The following is a 17,239-nucleotide window of genomic DNA, read 5'->3' on the forward strand; positions in this document are numbered from 1 at the left end:
TTTGGTTTTTTTCTAGAGGCGGAGTCTTGCTCTGTCACCCAGGCTGGACTGCAGTGGTGCAATCTCAGCTCACTGCAACCTCCGCCTCCCAGGTTCAAGCGATTCTCGTGCCTCAGCCTCTTGGGTAGCTGGCGTTACAGGTGCCTGACACCAGGCACAGCTAATTTTTGGATTTTTAGCAGAGACACGGTTTCACTCTGTTGGCCAGGCTGCTCTCAATCTCCTCATCTCAGTTGATCCGCCCACCTCGGCTTCCCGACGTGCTGGGGGAAACTTGATTTTCGATAGCATTATGTTACTGGATATTTCTGTAAAATTTAAAATGAGGGAGGGAAAGAGACAGAGAGAGAGCAAACTCCAGAGTTGGGACTCTGGAATCTTGGGTCATGAGACAAATTTTAGATAAAACTACAAAAATCCAGAATTTACATGTGTGGTTTTTGCTGATAACATACAATTCTAAGATTGTAAATAATTGCATAATCCTTCCCTGGGAATTTAAATCATTTTAACTGGTTCTGTTGTAATACTAGAAATACAAGCATGAACAATTCTAATGAGGTTTATTAGTCACAGTGACTCTGAAAACATTAATAATACCTATTAGATATTTTGCATATTACACAGGAAGAAGACTTTGAATCTCAGATAAAAACAATAAAAATACATGAAAAGTCTTTCACGTTAGCACAGATTTTAGTCATCTCGTGTTCAGGAGGTTGGATCTGAGACGTGTTTTGAGTTGGTCATAGTGAAGGATGCGAGGTGTCAATTCTAGTGAGAACAATTTCCAGGAAGCCGTGTTCCGCTCTTGAGAGAGCACCCACTGGGCCTCATGCAAGGTAGAAAGAGCCTGCGTACGTCACCCTCCCATGATGTGGTCAACATGTAAACTGCATGGGCAGGGCGCCAAATAACATCCTGTGCGCTGCTGAGCTGAGCTGGGGCGCGGCCGCCTGTCTGCACCGGCAGCACCATGTCGCTCATGGCCGTCAGCATGGCGTGTGTTGGTGAGTCCTGGAAGGGAATAGAGGGAGGGAGCGCGGGGATGGAGATCTGGGCCCAGAGGTGGAGATATGGGTCTGGAGGTGGAGTTATGGGCCTGGAGTGGAGATCTGGGCCTGGAGTGGATATATGGGCCTAGAGATGGAGTGATGGGGCTAGAAGTGGAGATATGGGTCTGGAGTGGAGATATGGGCCTGGAGGTGGAAATATGGGCCTAGAGTGGAGATCTGAGCCTGGAGTGGAGATAGGAACCTGGAGGGGAGATAGGAGCCTGGAGTGGAGATATGGGCCTGGGGTGCAGATATGGGCCTGGAGTGGAGACATGGGCCTGGAGGTGGAGATATGGGCCTGGAGGTGGAGATATGGGCCTGGAGTGGAGATCTGGGACTGGAGTGGAGATCTGGGACTGGAGTGGAGATCTGGGCCTGGAGTGGACATATGGGCCTGGAGTGGAGTTATGGGCCTGGAGTGGAGATATCGGACTGGAGTGGAGATATGGGCCTGGAGTGGAGTTATGGGCCTGGAGTGGAGATATGGGCCTGGAGTGGAGATATGGGACTGGAGTGGAGATATGGGCCTGGAGTGGAGATCTGGGCCTGGAGTGGAGATATGGGCCTGGAGTGGAGATATGGGACTGGAGTGGAGATATGGGTCTGGAGTGGAGATATGGGCCTGGAGGTGGAGATATGGGCCTGGAGTGGATATATGGGCCTGGAGGTGGTGATATGGGCATGGAGTGTAGATATGGGCATGGAGTGTAGATATGGGCCTGGAGTGGAGATATGGGTCTGGAGTGGAGATATGGGCCTGAAGAGGAGATATGGGACTGGAGTGGAGATATGGGTGTGGGGTGGAGATATGGGACTGGAGTGGAGATATGGGCATGGGGTGGAGATATGGGACTCGAGTGGAAATATGGGCATGGGGTGGAGATATGGGCCGGGAGTGGAGATATGGGCGTTGGGTGGAGATATGGGACTGGAGTGGAGATATGGGCCTAGGATGGGGATATGGGCCTGGAATGGAGATATGGGCCTGGGTGTGTAGATATTGGACTGGAGTGGAGATATGGGCCTGATGTGGAGATATGGGCTTGGAGGGGAGATATGATCCTGGAGTGTAGTTATGGGCCTGGAGGTGGAGATCTGGGCCTGGGGTGGAGATATGGGCCTGGGGTGGAGATATGGGACTGGAGTGGAGATATGGGCCTGGGGTGGATATCTGGGCCTGGAGAGGAGATATGGGCCTGGAGTGGAGATATGGGCCTGGATTGGAGATATGGGCCTAGGGTGGAGATCTGAGCCTGGATTGGAGATGTGGGCCCGGATTGGCTATATGGGTCTAGGGTGGAAATATCGGCCTGGAGTGGAGATATGGGCCTGGAGTGGAGATATGGGCTTGGGATGGGGATATGGACCTGGAGGCTGGGTCTCTGCACAGCCGAGGGCACTGCTCTTGGGTGCAGGTAGGCACTGAGGATGAGTTTACCTTCAGCCCAGGAAGGGGCTGACTACCAAGACTCACAGCCCAGTGGGGGCAGCAAGGAAGGCCTTGTTTCCCTGCAGATGGATCATCCATCATGATCTTTCTTTCCAGGGTTCTTCTTGCTGCAGGGGGCCTGGCCACATGAGGGTAAGTCCTTCTCCAAACCTTAGGGTGTCATCTCCCCACATAAGAGGATTTTCCTGAAATGGGAGGGAAGTCCTGTCAGGGAGTCTCTCATAAACTAGGAAGAGGGGACCCTGGGGTGCTCGGCCCACAGTTCCGAACTCGCCTCCCCGGCCTTTCATTTCCTTGGCAGAGTCAAGTTCTGTGGGGACCAGGGTTAGACTGGGGTGCTCAAAGCTGGGGTGTGTGGTGGGGAAGTGGTGGGAACAGCAGATCCTCTGAGGACAAAGGTGTTACTCACACACTTCAGCGTTTCCATGACGGTAGGGGCTGCAGTGTGGCTGCTGTCATTCTACCAGAAGAGGTGGGAAACCACAGCCATGGCCCTGACATTCCAAATCCTCTGATGGGGGCTCAGTTGTTTATTTTCGTTCAGGCATCCACTGATATCCATTCACAAAGGACATGCCCTCCACCTCATGTCTACCCTGTGTTGTTTTATGTGAGTAATCTTACAGTATTAAAATCTAGTAGGAGTCTCTTACTCAGCACTTGCTCAAAGTTCTCAGCTGACGCTTTTGTTGTAGGGAGACACCATGTCTTTGCGGGATGGGTCCTTCCTTCAGCCCTGGGCACCAAGGTGTGATAGTAGCCATAGAAACATGGAAAGCGAGGAGAATCTTCTGAGCACAGGGAAGGAGGGGTGACTCCATATCCTCCATTCTAAAGCGGCGCCTCCTTCTCCCCAAGGTGGTCAGAACAAGCCCTTGATGTCTGCCTGGCCCAGCCTTGTGGTGCCTCTAGGACATGTCATTCTTCGGTGTCACTCTTATCTTGGGTTTAACAACTTCAGTCTGTACAAGGAAGGTGGGGTGCCTGTCCCTGAGCTCTACAACAGAATACTCTGGAACAGCCTTTTCATGGGCCCTGTGACCCCAGCACACACAGGGACATACAGATGTCGGGGTTCACACCCACACTCCCCCAGTGGGTGGCCGGCATCCAGCAACCCCCTGGTGATCGTGGTCACAGGTCAGAGGGCTCCTGTCTGGGATTCTCCTTGTCCCACCTCCTGAATCCCAGAGCTTCTGGTGAGCGTGTCCTTGAGGGTCCCATCAGGAAGGCCCTGACTGTATTTGGGGTAAAGGGGGATTGAATACAGGGAAATGGGTGCTGTGCTGGGAAGAATAATTGTCCCCAATGATGACTACATACTAATCCCTGGAGTCTGTGACTATTTATGTTATAGGGGAAGGCACTGAAGGGGAAGATGGAGTTCAGATTGTTGATGAGTTGACCTTGAGATGGGGAGACAGCCTGGACTGTCCTGCTGGGCTCAGTATAATCACAAGGGTCCACATGAAAGGAGGAGGAAGAGGGGAGTGGGGATTAGAGCAGCGTAATGGGAGTCTCCACCAGCTTTGAAGGTGGAGGAAGGCCATGAGCCATGAATGCAGGTGGCCTATAGAGGCTGGAAAAGTCAAGGAACTGATTCTCCTGAGTCTCCAGAGGGAAAGAAGCCCTGCAGATGGCTTGATTTTAGCCCAGGAAAACCAGGGTCCGATTTCTGTCCCCAGAATAGGAAGGTGTCAGGGTGCTCTCTCCTGCTGCCATGCTTCTGATAATTTTCTACAGCAGCAACAGGAAACCAACACTGGAACCCAGGTCAAGGACAAGTTAAGAAAGGACACAAGGATAGCCGGGCATGGTGGCAGGTGCATGTAATCCTAGCGACTCGGGAGGCTGAGGGCAGGAGAATCACTTGAACCCAGGAGACAGAGGTTGCAGTGAGCCTAGACCATACCACTTCACTCCAGCCTGGGCGAAGGTGTGAGACTCTGTCTCCAAAATTAATTAATTAAAGAAACCAAACAAGGAGAAGGTTGGCTACCCTGAGATCACCAAGGGTGGGATGATGATGCCACCACCAGGCTCCATCCACATAGGGAGGGGTTGATACTCCTCCAACCAGCACCAGGAGCCAGCCTATGGAAGCTGGCACAGGCATGGCAAGAGTGGCTCCCAGTCCCCACCAGGAACAGGGTGTGTGGACACTGGTGCCTGCCTTACTGATCAGTTCATACCTCCTGCCAAGGATTCCAATTCGTCCAAAAGAGATTGAACCAGGCTGCAAAGAACCTCGACGTGCAGACTATCCTGGTTCTTCTTCCACCCCCACATGGAAGCAGGAAAGACATTAGTGTGAAATAGATACAACAGCCCAAGAGATGAGGCTGAGGCCAGTGGGAAAGGAATCAGAGGCTACTAGAGACAGAGGGACAGAGAAGAGCAGGGGAGACACATGGAAGGAACTGCACCAGGAGTTGTGGGCACAGAAAAGAACATGAAGACACAGAGAGGAAGGAGAGAGACAGACACCAGTGAGGGGAAGCCTCACTCATTCCAGGTGCCATGCATGGGATGATAAAGAGACACACCTTCTAAACTCACAAACTCTCTTCCTAGCAGTCCACAGGAAACCTTCCCTCCTGGCCCACCCTGGTCCCCTGGTGAAATCAGAAGAGACAGTCATCCTGCAATGTTGGTCGGATGTCATGTTTGAGCACTTCCTTCTGCACAGAGAGGGGAAGTTTAACGACACTTTGCGCCTCACTGGAGAGCTCCATGATGGGGTCTCCAAGGCCAACTTCTCCATCAGTCGCATGACGCTAGACCTGGCAGGGACCTACAGATGCTACGGTTCTGTTACTCACTCCCCCTATCTGTTGTCAGCTCCCAGTGACCCTCTGGACATCGTGATCACAGGTGAGAGTGTCCGGACATTCTTCTCATTGTCATTGGGACACGGAGTGAATGATCCAGGAATTGGAGGCCCAGGTGACTGTAAGGAAGATGAGCTTGGTATTCTTATGGAGAGAGACTGACTTGGTGAGGTCTGTACCAACAGAGACAGAGAAACAGGAGACACAAGTACAGACCAGGTGTCATAACAGAGGACAGACACAGGGGCCATACCGAGAGTTAGAAAAGACAGAAAGATTAAAGGAGACACAGACAGACATGTCCCAGAGAGAGGTGTCCCTCCATGCTGACTTTGCTCACAGACCTGGCACAGGTTAGAAGTTTCATTTCTGTTTTACCTCCACAAAGTGTTCTCTACCAGAAGAACCCAAGGACACCCATATTTCTGACCTGAGTTGGGCCCTGTGGCCTCAGGCCGTGTGGCACCTAAAGATGCCGTGTTTATTCTGACACCTCTGCCTTCCATGCAATGGAGAGTAATCGTCGCAGGATATCATGGCCCCAGAACACCAACCCCTGTATGCTGTGTGAACATGCGGTCCCCAGACTGGATTCTGAGGCTCACATTCCAAATAACCCCACATATGATAGGATCACTGAGAGACACAGAGAAAAGTCAGGAACACCAAAAAGCAAAGACATAAACCCACAGAGAATGAGCCACAGGAAGGAGACTGAGAGACTCACAGACACATAAAGGAGAGAAAAGAGGGCAGAGAAGTGGAGAGAATGATGGAAGGGAGCAGAGACAAAGCACTAAAATTAGAGTCCTGAGGGAGAGGCACAAGGACATAGAAAGATGGAGATGTGGGGATGAATTGCAGAGATTCCAAAGAGAACTAGAGAGACCGAGAGGCAGAGCAAGACAGATGATAGATGGATAGATATAGATAGATGATAAATAGGTAGATGATGGATAATTGGTTATAGATACATAGATGATGATTGATTTATTCATTAATAGATGATACATAGACATGATGATGATGAAGATAGATAATACAAAGAGATAGAGAGGCAGACAAAGAGAGAAATCATAGAGAGAGAGAGAGAGATGACACATAGATATAGATAATAGATGATTGATAGATAGATAGACAATTGACAGACAAATAGATGATAGATAGATATAGATGGCAGGTAGAGAATTTGTAGTTAGACACTGAATAGATAAATAGATAGATCAATAGATAATAGATAGAAATATGCAGAAAGTTATGAACAGGACACAAAGTGAGAAACTCAGAATTAAAAAAAGTAACATCAAGTCAACCAATCCAAGGAGAGTCAGAGAGAATAAAGCAATCCAAAAAGGGAAAACATATCTAGAGGTGGGGAAGTGAGGTCAGACACCTAGAGAGACAGAGAAGGTGGAAGGAGGAAATAGACATGAAGAGAGATGGGTGAAGGGTGAGAGAGAGCCAGAGAGCACTAGGCCATAGAGCAGGGGAGTGAGTTCTCAGCTCAGGTGGGAGGGGAGATGTGACAAGGAAGAACCTCCCTGAGGAAACTGCCTCTTCTCCTTCCAGGTCTATATGAGAAACCTTCTCTCTCAGCCCAGCCGGGCCCCACGGTTTGGGCAGGAGAGAGCGTGACCTTGTCCTGCAGCTCCCAGAGCTCCTATGACATGTACCATCTATCCAGGGAGGAGGGGGGCCGTGAACGTAGGCTCCCTGCAGGGCCCAAGGTCAACGGAACATTCCAGGCCGACTTTTCTCTGGGCCCTGCCACCCACAGAGGGACCTACAGATGCTTCGGCTCTTTCCGTGACTCTCCCTATGAGTGGTCAGATCCGAGTGACCCACTGCTTGTTTCCGTCACAGGTGAGGAAAGCCCATGCCTGTCCCATGTCCTATGATCCTAGAGCCTTAGCTGAGGAGCTTCCTGCTGATGATGGAGAGAAGCATGGACAGATGCAGAGAGAAGATGCAGCTTCGGTGTGAGGGAGGGATCAGGGCGCAGGATGGCAGACAGGGCACCTCCAAACCCTCCTGCACGGCCTGCATGGAGGCCTGCGGCCAGGGCTCCAGGCACCCAGGCAGATGGAGAAAGCGGTCAGGAGAGACCCAGAGAAGGGGAGACTGGGCTCAGTTTGGGGAGATCAGAGGTTCCCTCAGCCCCTCAACCTTACCCATTTCCCAGAAGCCCATCCTGGCCTCTCACCTACACAGAGATGTCATCACCAGCAACCCCTACACCCTTTTCTTTTTGTTTGAAAAAATATTTATTGAGGTTAAATATACCTATATAGCTTACCACCTTTAACATTTTTTTTTTTTTTTTTTGAGGCAGAGTCTAGCTCTTTCCCCTATGCTGGAGTGCAGTGGCACAATCTCAGCTCACTGCAACCTCTGCCTCCTGGGTTCAAGCGATTCTCCTGCCTCAGCCGCCTGAGTAACTGGTACTACAGGCATGCATCACCATGCCAGGCTACTTTTTGTATTTTTAGAGAGAGGGGGTTTCACCATGTTGGTTGAGATGGTCGCTAATTCCTGACCACGTGATCCACCCGCCTCAGCCTCCCAAAGTGCTGGGATTACAGGCATGAGCCACCACACCCGGCCACGTTTACCATTTTTAAGTGTAAGGTCTAGTGGTCATAAATACATACATATATATTTGTTTGTTTGTTTGTTTTATCCTCCACCCTTTTCTTCCTGGCCTCTGGTAGCCACCATTCTACTCTCTACCTTCATGAGATCCACCTTTTAGCTCCTGTATATGGGTGAGAAATGAGAATCTTTGTAATGACTTCCAGTTCCATCCATGTGGCTGCAAATATCAGGATGTTATTCTTTCTATGGATGAGTAGTCTCCACTGTGTGAATGTACTACATTCTCTCTATCCATTCATCCACTGACGGGCAGGTAGGTTGACTCCACATCTTGGCTACTGTGAACCGTGCTGCACCAATCAGACGAGTGCAGATATCACTTCGATATATTGATTTACTTTCCTTTGGATATAAACCCAGTAGTGAAATTGCTGGATACTATGAAAGTTCTCTTTTTAGTTTTTTGTTTGTTGTTTTGTTTTTGTTTTTGTGACAGTTTCCCTCTGTTCCCAGGCTGGAGTACAAGTGATGTGATCTTGGCTCATTGCAACCTCCGCCTCCTGGGTTCAAATGATTTTCCTGCCTCAGCCTCCCTAGTAGCTGGGATTACAGGTGCACGCCACCATGCCTGGCTACTTTTTGGTTTTTTTAGTATAGATGCGGTTTCCCCATGTTGGCTGGGCTGCTCTCAAACTCATGACCTCAACTGAGGTGCCCGCCCCAGTCTCACAAAGTGCTGGGATTACAGGCATGATCCACCTCACCCAACCTCTTTTTAGTTCTTTAAAGGACTTCCACACTTTTCTCCATAATGGCTGTACTAATTTACACTCCTACCAACAGGCTACCAGGGTTCTCCTTTCTCTACACCTTGCCAGCATTTGTTTTGCCTGTCTTCCAGCTAAAAGCCATTTTATATTATTTTATTTTATTTTATTTTATTTTATTTTTGTTTTTATTTTATTTTATTTTGAGATGGATTTTCACTCTTTTCACCCAGGCTGGAGTGCAGTGGCACGATCTCGGCTCACCACAACCTCCACCTCCCAGGTTCAAGCAATTCTCCCGCCTCAGCCTCCCAAGTAGCTGGGATTACAGGCATGTGCCACCATGCCCGGCTACTTTTTGTATTTTTAGTAGAGACAGAGTTTCTCCATGTGGGTCATGCTGGTCTCAAACTCCCGACCTCAGGAGATTCGCCCACCTCGGGCTCTCAAAGTTCTAGGATGACAGATGTAAGCCACCATGCCCGGCCTAAAAGCCATGTTAATGGGGTGAGATGAAAACTCACTTCAATTTTAATTTGCATTTCTCTGATGATGAGTGATAACGAGCACTTTTTCATATGCGGGTAAATTTCATGTCTTTCGCTCCTTTTTCAATTAAATCATTTGTTTTATTGAGTTGTTTGAGCTTCTTATATTTCTAGTCATTAATCCCGTCTCAGATGCATAGTTTGCACATAGTTGCTCCCAGTCTGTGGGTTGTCTCTTCACTTTGTTGGTTTATCTTTAGCGGCGCAGAAGTTGCTGAGTTTGATGTAATCCCAATGGTCTATTTTTGCCTCGATTACTTCTGTTTTGAAGGTTTAAAACAAAATGTCTTCCTTCAGACAAATGTCATGGAGCATTTCCCCAATATTTTCTTCTACGTGTTTCATAGGTTCTGGACTTAGACTCACATCTTTAATCCATTTTCATTTGATTTTTCTGTATGGTGACAGGTAGAGGTGCAGTTTCATTCCTCTGCATGTAGATGTCCACATTTCCCTGCACTGTTTATTGAAAAGACTGTCCTTTCCTAATTGTGAGTTCTTGACACCTCGGTCAAAGTCCATTGGATGGGCTGGGCATGGTGGCTAACACCTGCAATTCCAGCACTTTGGGAGGCCGAGGCAGGTGGATCACCTGAGGCCAGGAGTTCAAGATCAGCCTGGCCAACATGGTGAAATATCATCTCCACTAAGTATATAAAAATTAGCTGAGCATGGTGGTCAGCACCTGTAATACCACTACTCAGGAGTTTGAGTCAAGAGAATTGATTGAACTCAGCAGGCTGAGGTTGCAGTGAACCGAGATTGCACCTCTGCACTCCAGCCTGGGTGACAGAACGAGATTCCATCCTAAAAGGAAAAAAAAAAAAAAACCATTGGATGTAAATTCATGGATTATATCTGTGTTCTTCATTCTGCTCCATTGTTCTATGTGCCTTTCTTCATGCCAACATCATGCTGTTTTGCTTACTATGACTCTGTAATATATTTTGAGATCAGGTAGTGTGATGCTCCTGTTTTCTCTTTATACCTTGAAGTCTCAAGACAGTGGGCGTCACATACAAAAATTATGGAAAAAAGAATCCCAGGACTCCCAGGGCCCAACATTAGATAACAGAGTGTTGGCCATGAACCAACCTCAAAGATTTCCTTTGAGTAGAGGACAGGCAGCCTCATTTCCTGACCTCTCTACTGTCTCGTGTTCTAGAAAACCCTTCAAATAGTTGGCCTTCACCCACTGAACCAAGCTCCAAAACCGGTGAGTACAGAACCCTCTTATATCTGCTTTTGGAAACTTGGAGAAGTGGAAGCCTTGGATTCAGGCATTGACTCAGCATCTCGCAGATCTGACATTGTGCGCCTGTCTTCCACCATCTCTGAACTCCAGATTCTCCAACAGCAAAAGGGATCTGGGCCCAACACAGGGCTCAGTGAAATCTCTTCATCTCTCATTTTATGGAGCTCAGACCTCCTACAAGCTAGAAGAATGATTGCCAATCTGACATCCTTCTCAGGAAAAATGCAATGTTTTTTCTGCCTGCATTCCTAACTGGAGGATAAATTCCTGGGGACTTGAGAGAGGGAAGGGAAGGAAACATCTGATGAGGGCGAGGTGTTTTAGAGAAGTTGCACTTGCCAAGGAATGAGCTCCTGTTGGTCATGAGGCAACCCTGGCTGACACAGCAGAGCAAGAGCCTTGCCGTAACAGAGAACAGAGCTCATGCACACACACTTCGGCTCACTGACTCATTCAGCCACAGCCCCATGCTCAGGCTGTGCAGTGTGGAACCTTTTCCTATTGTTGCCATAACAAATTTCCACAAGATTCATGGGTGAAAACAAAACGGTTTTTTAATTATCTTACAGTGCTGTAGCTCAAAGTATGAAGTACATCTCACTGGGCTAAAATCAAGGTGACAGCAAGGCTGCCTTCCCTCTGAAGGTTGCAGGCGAGAATCTGCTTCTCACTTGTCCCATCTTATAAAGGTTCCCAGTTCCTTGGCTCCTGATCCCCTTCCTCCTTCCTCAAAACCCACAAAGACTGATCACATCTCACATGGCATCACTCAGACCCTTCTTCCTTACCACACCTCTTTCTCTGAATGCTGCTCTCCCTTCTTCCCCTTCTTTTGAAAACTTGGGGATTCTATTGGGTTCACCAAGATGAAAATCCATCATAATCTTCCGGAAATCATTCAGGAGACCCTTGTTTTAAGTTCAGCTGATAAGCAACCATAATTCCATCTGCAATCTTCATTCCTCCTTTCCATGTAAAATAACATATTCACAAGCTATGGAGGCTAGGACAGGGACATTTTGGGGTGGGACAGCATTCTCCTGCCTTCCACAAACAGTGAACAAGATGCGTTTGGCCTCTGCTCTTGGGACACTGATATTGCGGATGGTTAAATGGGAGGGCAGAAAATGAATGCACAAGTGGACCAATAAATGAATGATCCATTGGGAAGCATCTGTGCATGAAATCTATTTGTTTGTTTGTTTGTTTGTTCATTTGTTTATTGAGACAGAGTCTCCCTCTGTCTTCCAGGCTACAGTGCAGTGTCACGATCTTGGCTCACTGCAACCTGCACCTCCTGGATCCAAGTGATTCTCCTGCCTCAGCCTCTCGAGTGGCTGGGATTACAGGCAACTGCCACCATGCCCGGCTAATTCATTTTGTATATTTTTTGTAGAGAGGATGTTTCACCATGTTGGCCAAGCTTGTCTGAAACTCCCAACCTCAAGTGATCCGACCGTCTCAGCATCCCAAAGTACTGGGATTACAGGCGTAAGCCACTGTGCCCAGCCAGAATTTAAAATAAATAATACATAATGCTGAGTGTATGATTTTGGGTGACAGAGAAGGTCTCACTAATCAGATATTTGTGACATTAATGAAAAACACGGATTGAACCCCTGAAAGATTGGCGGAAGGATTTTCCACACACAGCTGTCAGCCGTGAAGGCACAAAGGTGAAAACAATCTGATGTGGAAGAAAGAGGCTCTGCGTGAAATGCTGGGAATGAGATGGGGAGAATGACAAGACGACTGTGGAGAGACGGAGAGCACACTGGGTACACAGGAAACTAAGGAGGAACAAGGGGTGTGTGTTTGATACTCACAGCCATTGGATTCACCTCGGGGTAACCAGGAATCCGTACATGATTAATAGTGACTGACATGAAAATAAGGGAGGCCCAGGTGTGTAACTGGAATCTAGGAGACTGTGGAAAAGGCAATTCCCGCCCCACTGGTGAAATGTGGTGCTGATTTTGACACTAAGTGGATGAAGCAGATGGATATAAGATATGCTTGTGAGGTAGAATCATTGGCTGGAAAGGCTTGCTGGGTTTGATTTTCCTACTTGTTCAATCCTCGCTTAATTAAATTCTTTCTGAGATTTATTCATCCTACACATAAACCAATAACTGGCAAAGGAGTGACAGATATATGAGGGGTGGTGGAAATGAAGAGACCTATTATAGCATAATATACAAGTCTCTGAGCAGTGGCTCACGCTTGTAACCCAGCACTGCAGGAGGCCAAGGCCGGTGGATTCCATGAAGTCAGGAGTTCCAGACCAGCCTGGCCAACATGGTGAAACCCTATCTCTACTAAAAATACAAAAATTAGCCGAGCATGCTGGTGCATCTCTGTAATCCCAGCTCCTACTCTGGAGGATGAAGCAGGAGAATGACTTCAACCCAGGAGGTGGAGGTTGCAGTGAGTGGAGATCGCATCACTGCACACCAGCCTGGGCAACACAAGGAGACTCCATCTCAAAAAATAAAAATAAGAAATGCATAAATATAATATAACACACACGAATGACAAAGGCACCTGAATTCCAATCATCATTTTTCTATTTCTCTATAATTACTTCTTTGATTCTTTATCTTATCCATTAGGCAATGAGCCTAAAACCTCTTCCCTATTTGGCTGTCTGTGAGTATGAGATCACACAGAAAATGTGAAAGCTCGCTGAATCCTCCAGCACAGATCCTGGAATAGAGAAAGTGCTCTGATCATCGCAACAAAAAACTTGCCCTCTCACCCAAATCCCCCACCTCACCCCTACTTCCAATCACCTGTGGAGATTCAGATAGGCCATGGGGAGGTAAACATTAATACTCCTTGGAGTGAGTCCAGATCTTGGAATCAGAGATCAGTGCCAGCACTAGCTCCTGCTCCCCTTTCCTACTAATTCACAGGAGGACAGGTGGTATTGAAGCAATAGATGGCCGAGGGTGTGGTCCTTCCCCCAGCCTCTCGGGTAGAACAGCAGCCTAACATGTGTCTCCCGAGATCACAAAGAATAGCACGTTTCACATGGGCTTCAACACTATTTCCTGGCCTTTTGACTTAAGAGAATTCTACTTCGCTTTTTTTATCTTGATTTCACTTTTGTTTCCTTTTCTTGGAGAATGCAAATTGTTTGACTCAAGAATGCTGTGGATGTAGAAATCCTAAAGCACATTCACTGTGCATCATTCCCAGTCCAGTCTTCCCAGAGAAGACTCTAAACACCTCCTGTACTGCACCTGGGCCTATGCCAATTCCTATCACTCACCGTCACTCCAGGGAGACAGAACACACAGAGAATACGTTACATAGGCAGGTTCATTACTAACAGATAAGCAGCGAGTGACAGCAGCAGCCTACATTTCAATGTGAGCCAGTCCCTCAAGGCTCAGAAAAGCTGCTCGGGACATATGGAGTCATCCCATTTGCAGTGTAGCTGGGGGAAGCCAGAAAGCAGCCCAGCCTGGGTTTTGTACCCTGGAGCCACAGGAAGCACTCAGCTAAAGCACTGCATGACGTCCTCCTCCAGGAAGAACAGGAAGACAGCCCAGGCTGTTCTGAGACATTCCTCCTGATCTCAGGACGTTGCTGTCTTAGTCCATTTTTGTTGCTCTAAAGGAACACTTGAGCCTGGGTAACTTCTAAAGAAAAGAGATTGGTTTGCCTCACCGTTCTGCAGGCTGTACTGGAAGCATGGCACCAGCATCTATTTCTTGTGATGGCCTCAGGCTGCTCCCACTCTGACAGAAGGGAAGGAGGGTCTGTCTGTGCAGAGACCACAGAGATCACACATCAAGAGAGGGAGCAAGGGGGAGGGGGAGCGATGGAGCTTCCAAGCTCTTTTTAACAACCAGCTCTCCAAGAACTAATAGAGGGGGAACTTGCTAACCCCGTCTCCTTGGGACAGCATTGATCTGTTCATGATGGATCCACCTCCATGACCCAAACACCTCTGAAGAGGCCCAACCTCCCACAATGGGGATGAAATTTCAATGTGAGGTTTGAAGGGGTCAAACATCTCAACTAAAGTAGTTGTATCCTCAGCACATTCTATGGTTACTATGAGAGCTATAACTGAGAAAGCAGGAGGAAGCTAGGTCTCCCGCCATCTGGGTGCTTGTCCTAAACAGACGTTGTATGTGGTTACCTGTCAATCAAGAAATGCGAGACAATTCATAAAGAGGAACTGCTATGATTAGCTTCTTATTGGTGTCTCCTCTTCTTCCAGGTAACCCCAGACACCTGCACGTTCTGATTGGGACCTCAGTGGTCATCATCCTCCTCATCCTCCTCCTCTTCTTTCTCCTTCATCGCTGGTGCTCCAAAAAAAAAAGTAAGTCTCACAAAGCAGAGGCCAGAGAGCTGAGGGCCATGTGGGGAAGCAGGATGGGAGCACTCAGGTGTGTGTTCCTCACCGGCAGGATGGTCCCTGGCCCAAGGCAGCAGCCACAGAGGCAGGACTTTCTAGAGAGAGCACCAGACACCCTGCCCCTGCCTTCAGCTCACAGACCATTGCCTGACTCTGAACTGTATCCTCACGTCCCCTGCAGCCACTCACATCCAGAAGGTTCCATGACAGGCAGAAAGTGGGAGACAGATCAATGGGATGGGAACTCAGAGCTATTCATGGGATGGGTCCTTGAGCTCAGAGAGATAGAATGTCTGAGTCTGCTGTTGGCAACTGAGGGACCTCAGGCACCTATGGCCTCCCCCTGTGTGTTGGTATCTGCTTATGAAATGAGGACCCAGAAGTGCCCTCTGAGCTGTTTTGTTGACTTCCGTCTTCTACAGATGCTGCTGTAATGGACCAAGAGCCTGCAGGGAACAGAACAGTGAACAGGGAGGTAGGTGCTCTTCGGTCCAGCCTCATGGCTAGTCTTATTCCCAAAGAGTCCTGAAAAACGTGAGCACCCTCCCTCACTCAGCATTTCCCTCTCTCCAGGACTCTGATGAACAAGACCCTCAGGAGGTGACATATGCACAGTTGGATCACTGCGTTTTCACACAGAGAAAAATCAATCCCCCTTCTCAGAGGCCCAAGACACCCCTAACAGATACCAGCGTGTACATGGAACTTCCAAATGCTGAGCCCAGATCCAAAGTTGTCTCCTGCCCATGAGCACCACAGTCAGGCCTTGAGGGCGTCTTCTAGGGAGACAACAGCCCTGTCTCAAAACCGGGTTGCCAGCTCCCACGTACCAGCAGCTGGGATCTGAAGGCGTCAGTCTTCATCTTAGGGCATCGCTCTTCCTCACACCATGAATCTGAACATGCCTCTCTCTTGCTTACAAATATCTAAGGTCCCCACTGCCTGCTGCAGAGAAAACACACTCCTTTGCTTAGCCCACAATTCTCTGTTTCACTTGACCCCTGCCCACCTCTCCAACCTAACTGACTTACTTCCTAGTCTACCTGAGGCACTGATCACACTGAGGAACTCACAATTCCAAACATACAAGAGGCTCCCTCTTAGCACGGCACTTAGACACGTGCTATTCCACTTTTCCTCGTACTGTTCCACCTCCCCTCAGACTATCTTTCAGCCTTCTGTCAGCAGTAAAACTCATAAATTTTTTAAAATAATTTCAATGTAGTTTTCCCTCCTTCAAATAAACATGTCTGCCCTCATGGTTTCGGTAATGGGACTCTTTTCTTGCCTAAGGCTTCCAGTGTTATCATTACCATGTCCACATAACCCCATCTGTTCTCCATTGGGTTCTCACCCCTGGACTCTGAGCTTCTGGAAGCAGAGTGGAGCCTGACTCGTCTCTGAGACTCCAATTTCCATCCAAAGGTGCAACACATAGGAGGTTCCAAGGATCGCGAATCACATGAACAAGTGATATTCTTACTCTCTGCAGACCTGGAAAGCTGGCAGAGTCATTCCACGATGAAACATTTGTAGAGTCATAGGCCTTGTTAGTCTCATCTCCACGGGGACACATATCAACACATCATCCTTCATAATATAAATATACAGTCGGTCCTCCATATCTGTGGGGTTTACAGGTGTTTATTGAACCAACAATAAATCAAAAATATTTTGAGAAAAAAATCCCCGAAGTTTCAAAAAGCAAAAAACTATGTTGAATCGACACAAATTGAGTGGCATGTAGGCTGTGTCAGGAATTATAAGTAATCAAGAGATGATTTCATGTATACAGGAGGATGTGCATGGGTTCTATGCAATTGCTATGCTATTTTTTTTTTTTTTTGACACAGTCTCACTCACTCACCCAGGCTGGAGTGTAGTGGCGCGATCTCAGCTCACTGCAACCTCCGCCTCCCAGGTTCAACCGATTCTCTTGCCTCAGCCTCCCCAGTAGCCTCCCCTAGGATTACAGGCACGTGCCACCATGCACAGATAAATTTTTTTTTTTTTTTGTATTTTTAGTAGAGACGGGGTTTCAGAATGTTGGACGGGCTGGTCTTGAACTTCTGACCTTGTGATCTACCCAACTCAGCCTCCCAAAGTGCTGGGATTACAGGCACGAGCCACGGTGCCCAGCTTCACTATGCCATTTCATGCAAGAGGCTTGAGCATCTGCAGATTTTGGTGTCTGAATGGGGATCCTGGAACCAATCACCCAGGGATAGTGAAGGACCACGGTATATAATTTTTGTTTGTCAATCTTAAAAATAAAGCATAAAAAATTTACAACAACAAGATAAAAAATAAGAAGCGTTTTTAAAGTGTGAGGATAAGTTTAGATTTATTTTTTCCTACGTGTA

The 17,239-nt window shown here is 48.0% G+C and overlaps 1 pseudogene; it reads left to right on the plus strand.

Moving 5' to 3' along the window:
• The first annotated feature begins 976 nt into the window (after window positions 1-976).
• Window positions 977-15,827, plus strand: LOC134729564 (killer cell immunoglobulin-like receptor 2DL3; annotated as a pseudogene).
• The last annotated feature ends 1,412 nt before the right edge of the window (window positions 15,828-17,239 follow it).

The sequence above is a fragment of the Pan paniscus genome, chromosome 20 (assembly GCF_029289425.2).
Source record: "Pan paniscus chromosome 20, NHGRI_mPanPan1-v2.0_pri, whole genome shotgun sequence".
Lineage (NCBI taxonomy): Eukaryota > Metazoa > Chordata > Mammalia > Primates > Hominidae > Pan > Pan paniscus.